This window comes from Schistocerca gregaria, chromosome 7, assembly GCF_023897955.1.
Source record: "Schistocerca gregaria isolate iqSchGreg1 chromosome 7, iqSchGreg1.2, whole genome shotgun sequence".
Lineage (NCBI taxonomy): Eukaryota > Metazoa > Arthropoda > Insecta > Orthoptera > Acrididae > Schistocerca > Schistocerca gregaria.
This window is the reverse complement of record NC_064926.1, coordinates 392,124,196-392,134,682: the sequence shown is the minus strand read 5'-3', so window position 1 is coordinate 392,134,682 and position 10,487 is coordinate 392,124,196. Positions and strand designations below refer to the sequence as shown.

General features: G+C 39.5%; 1 long non-coding RNA gene across 1 annotated transcript; it reads left to right on the top strand.

Moving 5' to 3' along the window:
- Nucleotides 1-8,803: 8,803 nt before the first annotated feature.
- LOC126281992 (uncharacterized) lies at nucleotides 8,804-9,591 on the top strand. The gene is made up of 3 exons (XR_007551315.1): nucleotides 8,804-8,942; nucleotides 9,101-9,211; nucleotides 9,380-9,591. It is a non-coding gene; the product is annotated as an uncharacterized LOC126281992 (long non-coding RNA).
- The last annotated feature ends 896 nt before the right edge of the window (nucleotides 9,592-10,487 follow it).

The window sequence follows — 10,487 nt, the reverse complement described above, 5'->3', positions numbered from 1 at the left end:
AAGAGGCTTTGGAAAAATCCCATCTTCATGAAAATACGTTTACGCATAAAGAAGGTATTCTGAAACTAAATTCTATCACCAATCAAAGTGTGGCCTCCCCATTGAATGAACAGCTAGGTAGTGATACGAAGAAAGGCCCTTTAGATCTTGAGACGATTTTTACTATCGTGCAATTTCTGTGGCGACAAGGACTAGCAATTAGAGGGCACGAAGATGTAAACTCAATTTTTTTCAATTGTTGGAACTCCGAAAGAATGACATACCTGACTTTAAAGACTGGTTAGGGCGTTAGAGGTATAAGTGGACGTCCCACGATATTCAAAACGAGATCATTGATCTACTAGGAAAGTCCGTGTCGAGAAAGGTTTTGGCCTCAATCAAGAAGACTGAACGTTTTTCTATTATGGTTGACGAAACAAGTGATTCTTCGATTCACGAACAAGTGTCATTTTGTACTTGTACTGATGATGACTCCTTAATCATCAACGAAGACTTTACCGGCTTATGCGAGACCGCCGACACTGAATCACAGACACTGTTTAGTATTACAAAAGACGTTTTTGCTAGTCTAGATTTGTCAACGGATAACTTAAGAGGACAGTGCCTCGAATATGAGAGTTAGTTTTGGATATGTAACCAAAAGCACGTTATGTGTACTGCACTGCTCACAGTTTAGTCCTGGCAGTTCTAGACAGTCTCCGCCATCTTACGTCTATGAGGAATTTTATGGCTTCAGCCAAGGGCTTAATAAACACCATAAGGGAATCCAACAAAAGGATGGGATTTTTCAGAAGCAGACGATGTGAGAGCAGCAGCGACCAAGCTGGTCTACGACCCCTTTGCCCGACTCAGTGGACTATGCGAGCTTCTAGTACCTTGAGAATATTGAAAAGCTTTGAAGAACTTCCAGAGTTTTTCGAAACATTTTCTGCAGAGGACAAAACAGAAGCAGGTTACAAATGTGCTACCTTGAATCAATGTTACAATTCAAGACTTATTTCTTTTTACGTCTTTATTGCCATGCAATGAACCCAGTAGAGGACGTCAATGAAATAATTCAATGCCCTCATCTAAGTGTTGCTGATCTGGAAAAAAAAAATGAAGGTTTGATTTGTATATTGAATGGAAGGCGTGATAGTTTTCAACACTTTTGGGAATAGTGTTTAAAAGAAGAACCTTCACAAGTTGATGATCCTTCACATCCTCGGAATGGAAGTATACCAAAAAAGTATGAAAACAACGAAGCCAGCTCACCATACACTGCGTTACAGAGGTGAAACAAATTTGGAATAATCAACTGAGTTTTTCAAAAATGACCTTGACATTGAGAGACTGCGCTTACACTTGAATATGTTAGTCGATATCGTTAATAAAAAAACAACTACTCTTTAAAAACTTACGTGATGTAAGAAAGTACATTACACAAGAGCCTGCAGTTGCAGAAATGTTATGTGAAGTAGTGAAGTGCATTAAGCTTCTCCAAGTAGTTCCAATCACGACAGCGACACCAGAACGGTCATCTAGCTCCCTTAGACGTCTGAAATCATATCTCCGATCAACAATTGGACAGAAGTGATTCAACAACTTGGCTGTCCTTCAAGCCCACTGAGATGATTTGGATGAATTGGATATCCGACCGGTCATTAACGATTTCATATTCAGTAATCCAGTCACACGGTCGACATTTGCACCTTTCTAAAGACACGCTAGCCATAATAATGGCATTTAGAGCAATATTAAAAATCTTTATAAAATAGAGAATTAAATACATACATAATGTCAAATTTTCAGTTTCGAAATAGTAGCACTAGTTTAGTACTGTTTTACTATATTACTATAGTACTGTATTAGTTATTTTCAAATGCTTAAATATTTTTAGGGTGTAAGACCCAATTGAAACCATCTATTTACATACTTTTTGACTGAAAGTACAGGGTTAGCCAGTGAAATGGGCAGATTGGAGATGGCCTTGACAGCTGGAATGTGAGTGATGAGGGTAATGGTGGCCGGGTCCGTTCGACCTGCATGTCCCGCCATTTAGTTGCGATGGATCGTTGGGCGGATAAATATCGCTGCTACGCGGTTAAAGCGTATTATACGAATGGCGAGAGTTTGGTGAAACCGCGACGTGCTTTTCGACGCCATTTCAACATGCCTCGCAAGAGGCCTGTTCCCTCGGATAACGCAATTCGTTCGTGGATAAAGAGCCTTGAACAAACTGGATCACCGTCTACAAAACGAGGTGGGAGTGCAAAAACCGAACCCCTCAAAACATCGCTGCTGTTCAACAGGCAATGATCATAAGCCCACGCCGATCTCCCAAACTACATGCCCTACGTCTTGGAATAAGTAGCACTTCGGGGAGAAGTATTCTTCGTCAAGATTTACATTTTGACCCATACAAAATACAGATCGTGCAATCTCTCAAACCAAGTGACTATCAGAAAAGATTACAATTTTGTGAGGAAATGGCCAGAATACTTGAAGAAAATGGCGATCAAGTAAACCACGTGTGGATGAGCGATGAGGCGCATTTCCACCTCTCTGGTTTTGTTAATAAACAAAACTTTGATACTGGTCGAAGGAAAACCCTGGCGCACTTCATGAAACGCCTCTTCATGCTCAAAAAGTGACGGTTTGGTGCGCAATGTCGGCAAGAGGAATCATAGGCCCATTTTTGTTCGAGGATATCAATGGAAGTGCTGTGACTGTTAACTCTGTGCGTTACGTTGCAATGATCCAGAACTTTCTTACTCCAGATCTCGCCCGTTTTCCAGTGAATGAACACACAATGTTCCAACAAGATGGGGCAACAAGCCACACCGCAAGAGTTGCCATGAATGTTGAGAATGCTATGTTTCCAGGCGGTGTCATTTCCCGAAACGGGGATATCCCTTGGCCCCCCTCGCTCTCCAGATTTGACAACCTGCGACTTTTTTCTATGAGGTTACTTAGAAACAAGAGTTTTCCAGAACGATCTACTCAGAACTATCCCAGCCCTAAAACAACGATTTCGGGACGAAATTGAAGGAATACCAGTCAATAAGTTGCAAAATGTCATGGGAAACTTCCAGGCCTGGCTGCAGAAGTGCATAGATTCCAATGGAGGACATTTGGCAGATGTTATATTAAAAAATAATTTTTTCACTTATTGTACAGTAAATGGCTACCTTTGCACTTTATATTTATAACCATTATATTAAAAAAATAAATTTTCTTAAAAAATTTGTAACTTATTTAAATCTTCCCGTTTCACTGGCTAACCCAATATTAAGCATACTGTATTAACGTTATTAATAGTATTAAAGCATTAATTTTGAGATATTGTTTATATTTAATTAACATCTAGATGTCTGTCATGGCTCCGGTGGAAAGTATACTGGACATATGTGAAACGTAAATGAAAACTTCGATGCTAAATATACCAGTATAAAGTACGCTAAGTTGTACGTGTATGCGTATAAAAGATATACACTTGTAAAATCGGATTGTCCTTTAGAAAATAAGTACTTATAGTCCTAGGCGTGAGTTAAAATTTACCCAAGATTCTGTCTACATTCATATTAAAGATATTTGCTTGTAAAATCTGACGAGTCTTTTGTAAAGACCCTACATTAAATATACACGCTGACCTTGCTGAGAATCTAATACCGAAAATTCATGATCTATAAAGATAAAGTCTCAAAAATAAAGAATTATTCTTCCTATAACCGTAATAATTTCAAGAATAGTTAGAAGGAGAAGCGCACGATAATATTAATGAACTCATTAAACGTGTCAGAGAGAATGATAATTTAATTACACTGGTGTGAAGTATCTAAGGATGTAAATAACTATCTTCTGCTGTGTCACCAAGCAACGTAGCACGGTGCAACTTGTTACCACACACAGAAACAGAAGAAGTACAAAAGAGAAAGATACATAATGACATGAACAGAAATGATACTTTTACTCAAAGACAATAAATACACTGAACTCACTGCGATTCATGATGATTCCCTGGACATTACAAATGGTAGGACATGGTTCTCCATAGGCTGTTTTATTACTGCGGACGGAAATTCAAGCACTGCAACGTACTCCCCCGCTGGTCGTAAGATTAGTAAAGAGCTCTTGTGGTAGAGTGTTTCATTCCTCCATCAGTGCGGTTGACGATTGCTGGATTATACTTGGTACACTGGATGCGCTGCAATACGTCCCTCCAACGCTTCCCAGATATTCTCGATGAGATTTAACAGCGGCGCAAGTGCGTGGGAGTAGCTGGAAGACCTGTAATCTTATTAAGAAAATATTACCAGCTGTGCCATAGCCTGTTTAACAAAGGGGTGCCGGATCGCTTTATTTGAGACTGAAATAATGACAGAGTAATTTGGAGACATAGTACTTTGAAATCCCCTAACTAAACGTTCGAGAAGATAAGGTCCTTAGATATTTTGGCCACTCAATTTGCTCTAGCAGCACTGACAGTTTCCGCTGGCCAAACGCATCTGTTTGTAATCAGTATATAACAACAATCCCAAAGACAATCTAAAGCTGTAATAAGAAACATTGATAAGTATTTAACATAGTGGTGATTAATGTTAATTCAGTTATTGGAACAACTGACTGAATTGACATAAATATATTGTAAGATATTTACGTAAATGTTAGACATTAGAAAATGGTTAGCGCACCTCTAAGGGAAAAAGTGTCTAGTCGTAACTAGAGCTAAAACAGAAGTAAAAAACATCATTCTTTTGCTTAAACAAAACATATCACAGAGCGTAATTAAAGATGTTTAAACGCAGCACATCGCTGCTCTGTCGATATGGGAGTGCTACATATGCACCCTCGAATGGTGGTCATAATATGTACTGTACATTGTTTTATAAACGCCATTCGACCATTTGTATCTTCCGTTCACGAGTCTTTTAGTTTATCCCCACCAGATGGTGGTATTTCACAGGTCATGCTTCTTGACAGTACTTATTTCGTATTAATTACATTCTGATAACATAAAAATAAAACGTAAGCATTGCAAGTTACAATCACAAATATGTATAAATACTCTTTTTTAGTAATCTTTCTTCGAAAAAGGTCTTTGCACTTTTAAACATAAGGTTTCACATTAATTGCCGTTTTCAAAATGTAACAGTTTTTATTCTCCTGTACCGTCCTCTTTCTTGGGCTTTCGGAACGATGACTCGCCGCCAGTGTGTGTTCTACTCCCGCTTCTGCTGACCAAAGCAGTTGCGAGTCTGGAGCACCTCAGCATTACCGCAGTTGCAGCAGCAGATAGTAATGGAAAAAACTTCAGGCAGCTGTGTGCATGAAACACATTATACAGCAGTATCAGGTATTTGGCGTGCCCTTGACATAAGCACACACTACCATTTACGTTTAATACAGATTTCCTGTAACATAGAACATGTACATAAAATTATTATTAATTTCTCGGGGTCCGCTTATTTGTCTTTAAGGTGGAATGCGGTTAATATTGTTTTTGCTAAGACTAGATTTCGTTCTCTATCCTCGTTGTTTTCTATAGACGTTTACATAAAACACAGCACATATAGTCACTTAAAACATTTTCAAACTATCGTTGCATTACACAGCTCTTAATTCTGGGGAGTACGAAGTTTACCACCCCGCAGTTTTACTGTCCTGGGAATTATATTCATTTATTGTGTCCAGCCCCGGATCTACGACATTACCGTACAGGGGCAAAATCTTGATAGTGTCCCCCCCTCCCCTCGAGCGTTTGAGTAGGACGTCAAAAATTTAAAAAAAATCATTTCTCAAAAATATGTTCATTTTGTAGTACACATCTTTCTGAAGAGTCCGGTAAGGAGGAAATGTAAGACATGTTATTTGGTCTCAAGTGTGCCAAAGTGCAGTGTCAAACCTCTTCTACGCACGTCGTGCTGTATTTAGCTGGCCGGCTGAGGTGGCCGAGTGGTTCTAGGTGCTACGACCTGGAACCGTGCGACCAATACGGTCGCAGGTTCGAATCCTGCCTCGGGCATGGACGTGTGTGATGTCCTTAGGTTAGTTAGGTTTAAGTAGTTGTAAGTTCTAGTGGACTGATGGCCTTAGAAGTTAAGTCCCATGGTGTTCAGAGCCATTTGAACCACTTTTTTGTATTTAGCTCTGTGGAATTCAGACGTGAAGTTCAAAAAATGTTCAATTGTGTGTGAAACCTTATGAGACTTAACTGCTAAGGTCATCAGTCCCTGAGCTTACACACTACTTAACTTAAACTATCCTAAGGACAAACACACACACCCATGCCCGAGGGAGGACTCAGACCTCCGCCGGGACCAGCCGCACAAGAAGAGACGTCATCAAACCTTTATTCAGGTCAGTGGAAATTAAAACGTCCTCTGGTTCCCCTCCTGCTCAGTCGGCCGGGTTGACATCTTACCGCCCTTAAAAACCTCACAATTAATACTGGGTGGGATTATTTGTAACGGGGTAAGAACTATTCAGAAAATTTACACTCTTTATGCCCTATTAGCTAACATCTTTTCCTTTTTTTCTCTCTAATCTTTCTATAGCCTTATACGGCGTACTTTCCTTTCTGCGATAGAATCTATCACATCTTCAAAGTTCGTCAAACGTTTTGCTATATGTAAAATCAATATGTCGTTGTCTGATACCAAAAAAGCTGTTAATGCGAATAGTACCCTTGACTGGAGTGGTTTCCCGATTTGATTACGTGTATTTTGCCATTGTCTGCTAAATAAAACGAAATAGGCCTTTCAAATATTGCAGCAATTGTAACACACGCCAAATAAGCGAGACCGTTTCGCACAATGATCTATCTAATTTACATAAATAACGCGCCAGAATATAATTCACGAAGTACTAATATCAGATGCCTGTTAGGCCTACTACAAGCAAAAAGTTTTACGTTAAGAAATAGTTCCACATTTCATTCATACGCTCCAGTTTCTCAAGCATCAAATGACAAAGCAGTAGTACGAAATTTTTATATAAATTTAGAATCATCAAATTCTTCCACGTAATTTGTGTGATGTCCACGTTTCCTCTTGTTCCTCTTTCTAACAAACAATCATGTCATCATTAATTCTGCCACTGTCAAAATTAATTCATCGGTCAACTTCACTAACGCCGCCAGAATCACCAGCTTAGTTATCCCTCGTTTAATCTCCGGTTAGGCCCTATTAAGTGTTCGTACAATGCGTTTTCCGCACTGTTTAGAACAGAACTTAAGCGGCTGCTGTACAACGGGCCCTTACTAGTGTAGCGATATGGCAAAAATGTTCTGTCAAAATTTTATTTTATTGGATCACCGAGAAAATTAATATGTAATCTTTCTTACCTGTTACTCCTGTAAGTTGTTTATTTCCACTCTGGTAGTCTGAATGCGTGGATTTCGTTAATAATTATGGCAACACTGATCATTTGCATAGCCAATCAGCCACATAAACGATTAGTGATTGGCGTTCACCCGTTAGGGTTTATTCGACTCGGCTCCTTTAGCCCCGTCCTCTTTCGTCCACAGGAAAACTTTTTATTTCTAGATGCGACGATGATTGCCCTGGGAGAGACGTCACGTACTAAAAATCAACTTATGATTTGTTCAGAAATCAACTTGGAATGTGTTCAAAAATTAACAGGGATGCGTTTCAAAATCATATGATGAATCGAGAGACCAACGTGCGCTGGACGCTAGGCACTTTGTGAAACAAGGCTTTTTTTTTTTTTCTTCAAGAACACGGATTTGGCGCCCCCTGAAATTGCCGCACGGGGCAGATAACCTGATTTGTGTCTCACCCTGCCCACTCTTAGATTCATGCCTGATTGTGCCCACCCCAGGATCAGTACTTAGGGTGTTCGTTTGAAATACCGCCACAAATGCCGAAGCAGCATCGACAATTGAAGAGCGTTGCTGCCCCCAGTATTGTTGCACGTAGTAGCTACAAACAGCCAGTTTAGCCTGCTGGCTTAGTTAATCCTTGCTCGACTCCGCGAATGCTGCTACTTTTGTGAGTGCGATCGTTTATCCGTGGTTGAGCATATGTGTGGATGTTTCAATCTTTCGGATTATCTCACATCCTCACAACACATCGGAGCGCCGTCTCACGTCGCTGGTTCGTGCTCGGTAAGTGAAATTCAACATCTTTTCACTGCGGCTGCATTGGAACTGTAGTTGGATGGACATTTGCCCAACGCAACACTTGTTACGTGTTCACATTTGCTTCACTGTCGCACTCTTTGTTTAATATTCATGTTCACATTTCACACGTCGCTCTTTCAAGAATCTGTACTTGACACATGCGTTTCCCGTCTAAGAAGTCCGACGTGCAGGTTTAAAACTATACACACAGTATTTTTCACTCTTTATGATATGAACTGCATCCCTGTAGAACCCACCGGTTTAAGTTTACAGTCTTTACTAGTCTTGTTAATTTTGTAATTATACAGGGTGATTCAAAAAGAATACCACAACTTTGGGAATTTAAAACTCTGCAACGACAAAAGGCAGAGCTAAGCACTATCTGTCGGCGAATTAAGGGAGCTATAAAGTTTCATTTAGTTGTACATTTGTTCGCTTGAGGCGCTGTTGACTAGGCTTCAGCGTCAGTTGATGCTAGTGATGGGCTAAACTGCGATTTTCCGAATCAGTGATTTCTGTGAATGCTACTTTTCAGTATCTGCTATTCTTAACTGTGATTTGTCGCAGTTAAGAGTCGCAGTTAAGGAACGTAGGTCGCGTATCCCTCCGCTACTGCTATTTCTGCTACTTCCGCGATTTCTGTGACTTCTGCTACTTCTGCGATTTCTGCTACTTCTGCGATTTCTGCTACTTCTGCGATTTCTGTGACTTCTGCTACTTCTGCGATTTCTGTGACTTCTGCGATTTCTGCGACTTACCACCGTATGAAAAAGTTACATCTGCCCACACAGAAAATTGCATCTCAACAAATCTGTCATTGGTAAGTAAGTTTTACGTTTGTTCTTCTGTTGGCTTTAATTATGTATTAAAGAAACAACTGTGAAAATATTAATAGTGTAATTAATATGTAAGTAGCCATACAGTAGCGTAATAGTTCGTGTTTAGAAAATGAATTCTAACATATTGTCATGTTCACAGGTACCCGAACTACATTTCAGTCACTCAGTAAATTGATAACTCAAAATATCATTGTCAACAGATCTGGAGAAATTGCCACTGCGTCTTTAGACCGTTTTCGTCAGACGAGAGGTTAGTTTCTAAGTGTTTCGATGGACTTAATTACTTGAGTGAGATTATTCTTACAATACCCCATTGAGTGGCTTTCATTACAGCAAATATTAGCAATCTACTCTGTCAATTATATTGCTTGTAATTAGTGACAGCAAAAATTGTTTAATAACCCTTGTGATTTTGCAGACACAGTTCTGACTCTTGATTACTGGTTGCTGTACGTATCTATCCACATCAAGGCTATTGAGAGAGACTCGTGAAGATTCAAGACAGCTCTTAGAGGATTTGCAGTTTAAAAGTGACATAATTGTGAAATAAGTGTGCAGATGAGTGATTAAACTGTGTTTTATTGAAGTTGTTATGCGATTTTAAAGGAATAATAAATGTTAAATACAGTGATTGAATAATGAAAATCTCATTTTCCACATGTTTAAGCCGCCCTATACCCGTAATTTTCCGCCACATATTTACTGGTAAACACTAGTTGAAGAGTGACATGCCGCCGCCCCCCCCCCCCCCCCCCCCCTTCTCCACAATCTTGGTGTGACACTGACCTGTAACATAGCCCGAGGTATAGAATATGCATTTTGAGGCTGTTGATATGAAACTGGGAAGTACAGATCTTCCAGTTAAATCAGGAATAGCTTAAGTGCAGTACTTGAAAGTAACACAGGAAAAGCTTACTTATGTAGGTGGTTGTAGTGTCGGCAAAAAGTTCGTGTGTGAGAAGTTGCCATGTAGAACACCAGGGGCAAAACTTTTATCCCGAGTCTTGAACTACGCCGGAATAAAAGTGAGGCATTCATATGACTCAATAATGTTGTTTTCATTTCACTACACTTATACAGATGTCTGAGTTCTGCTGTGTTAACATTGCAAAGTCCTGTAGACATGTGGAGTATTAACCAAAATTGTCATATTGGAAGCAGAATCACATTTGTTACGTTAGTTGATATTTTCAGTAGAAAAAGGCAATGTTGCTTCTTATTAATATAATACATTCAGAGTCACAGCTGTGTTTGACCAATCATAACTGATGCTGAATGTGCATGTCGTCATATAATGTGAAGGGCTTATTTCAATAGTGGTACAAGTCCATTACCTCCACTTTTCTGTCTATAATGCTTCTGAAATTAATGATCCAAACAAACATTAATAAAGGTTCATTTCTAGCAAGAAGCCATATGCTTGAATATTTCTGGTATGTCAACTGTAGATTTTTCAGCGCTCATTTAACTTTACGACTCCGTATCTCAAAATGAACAAAAATGGACTTGTACCACTAATGAAATAA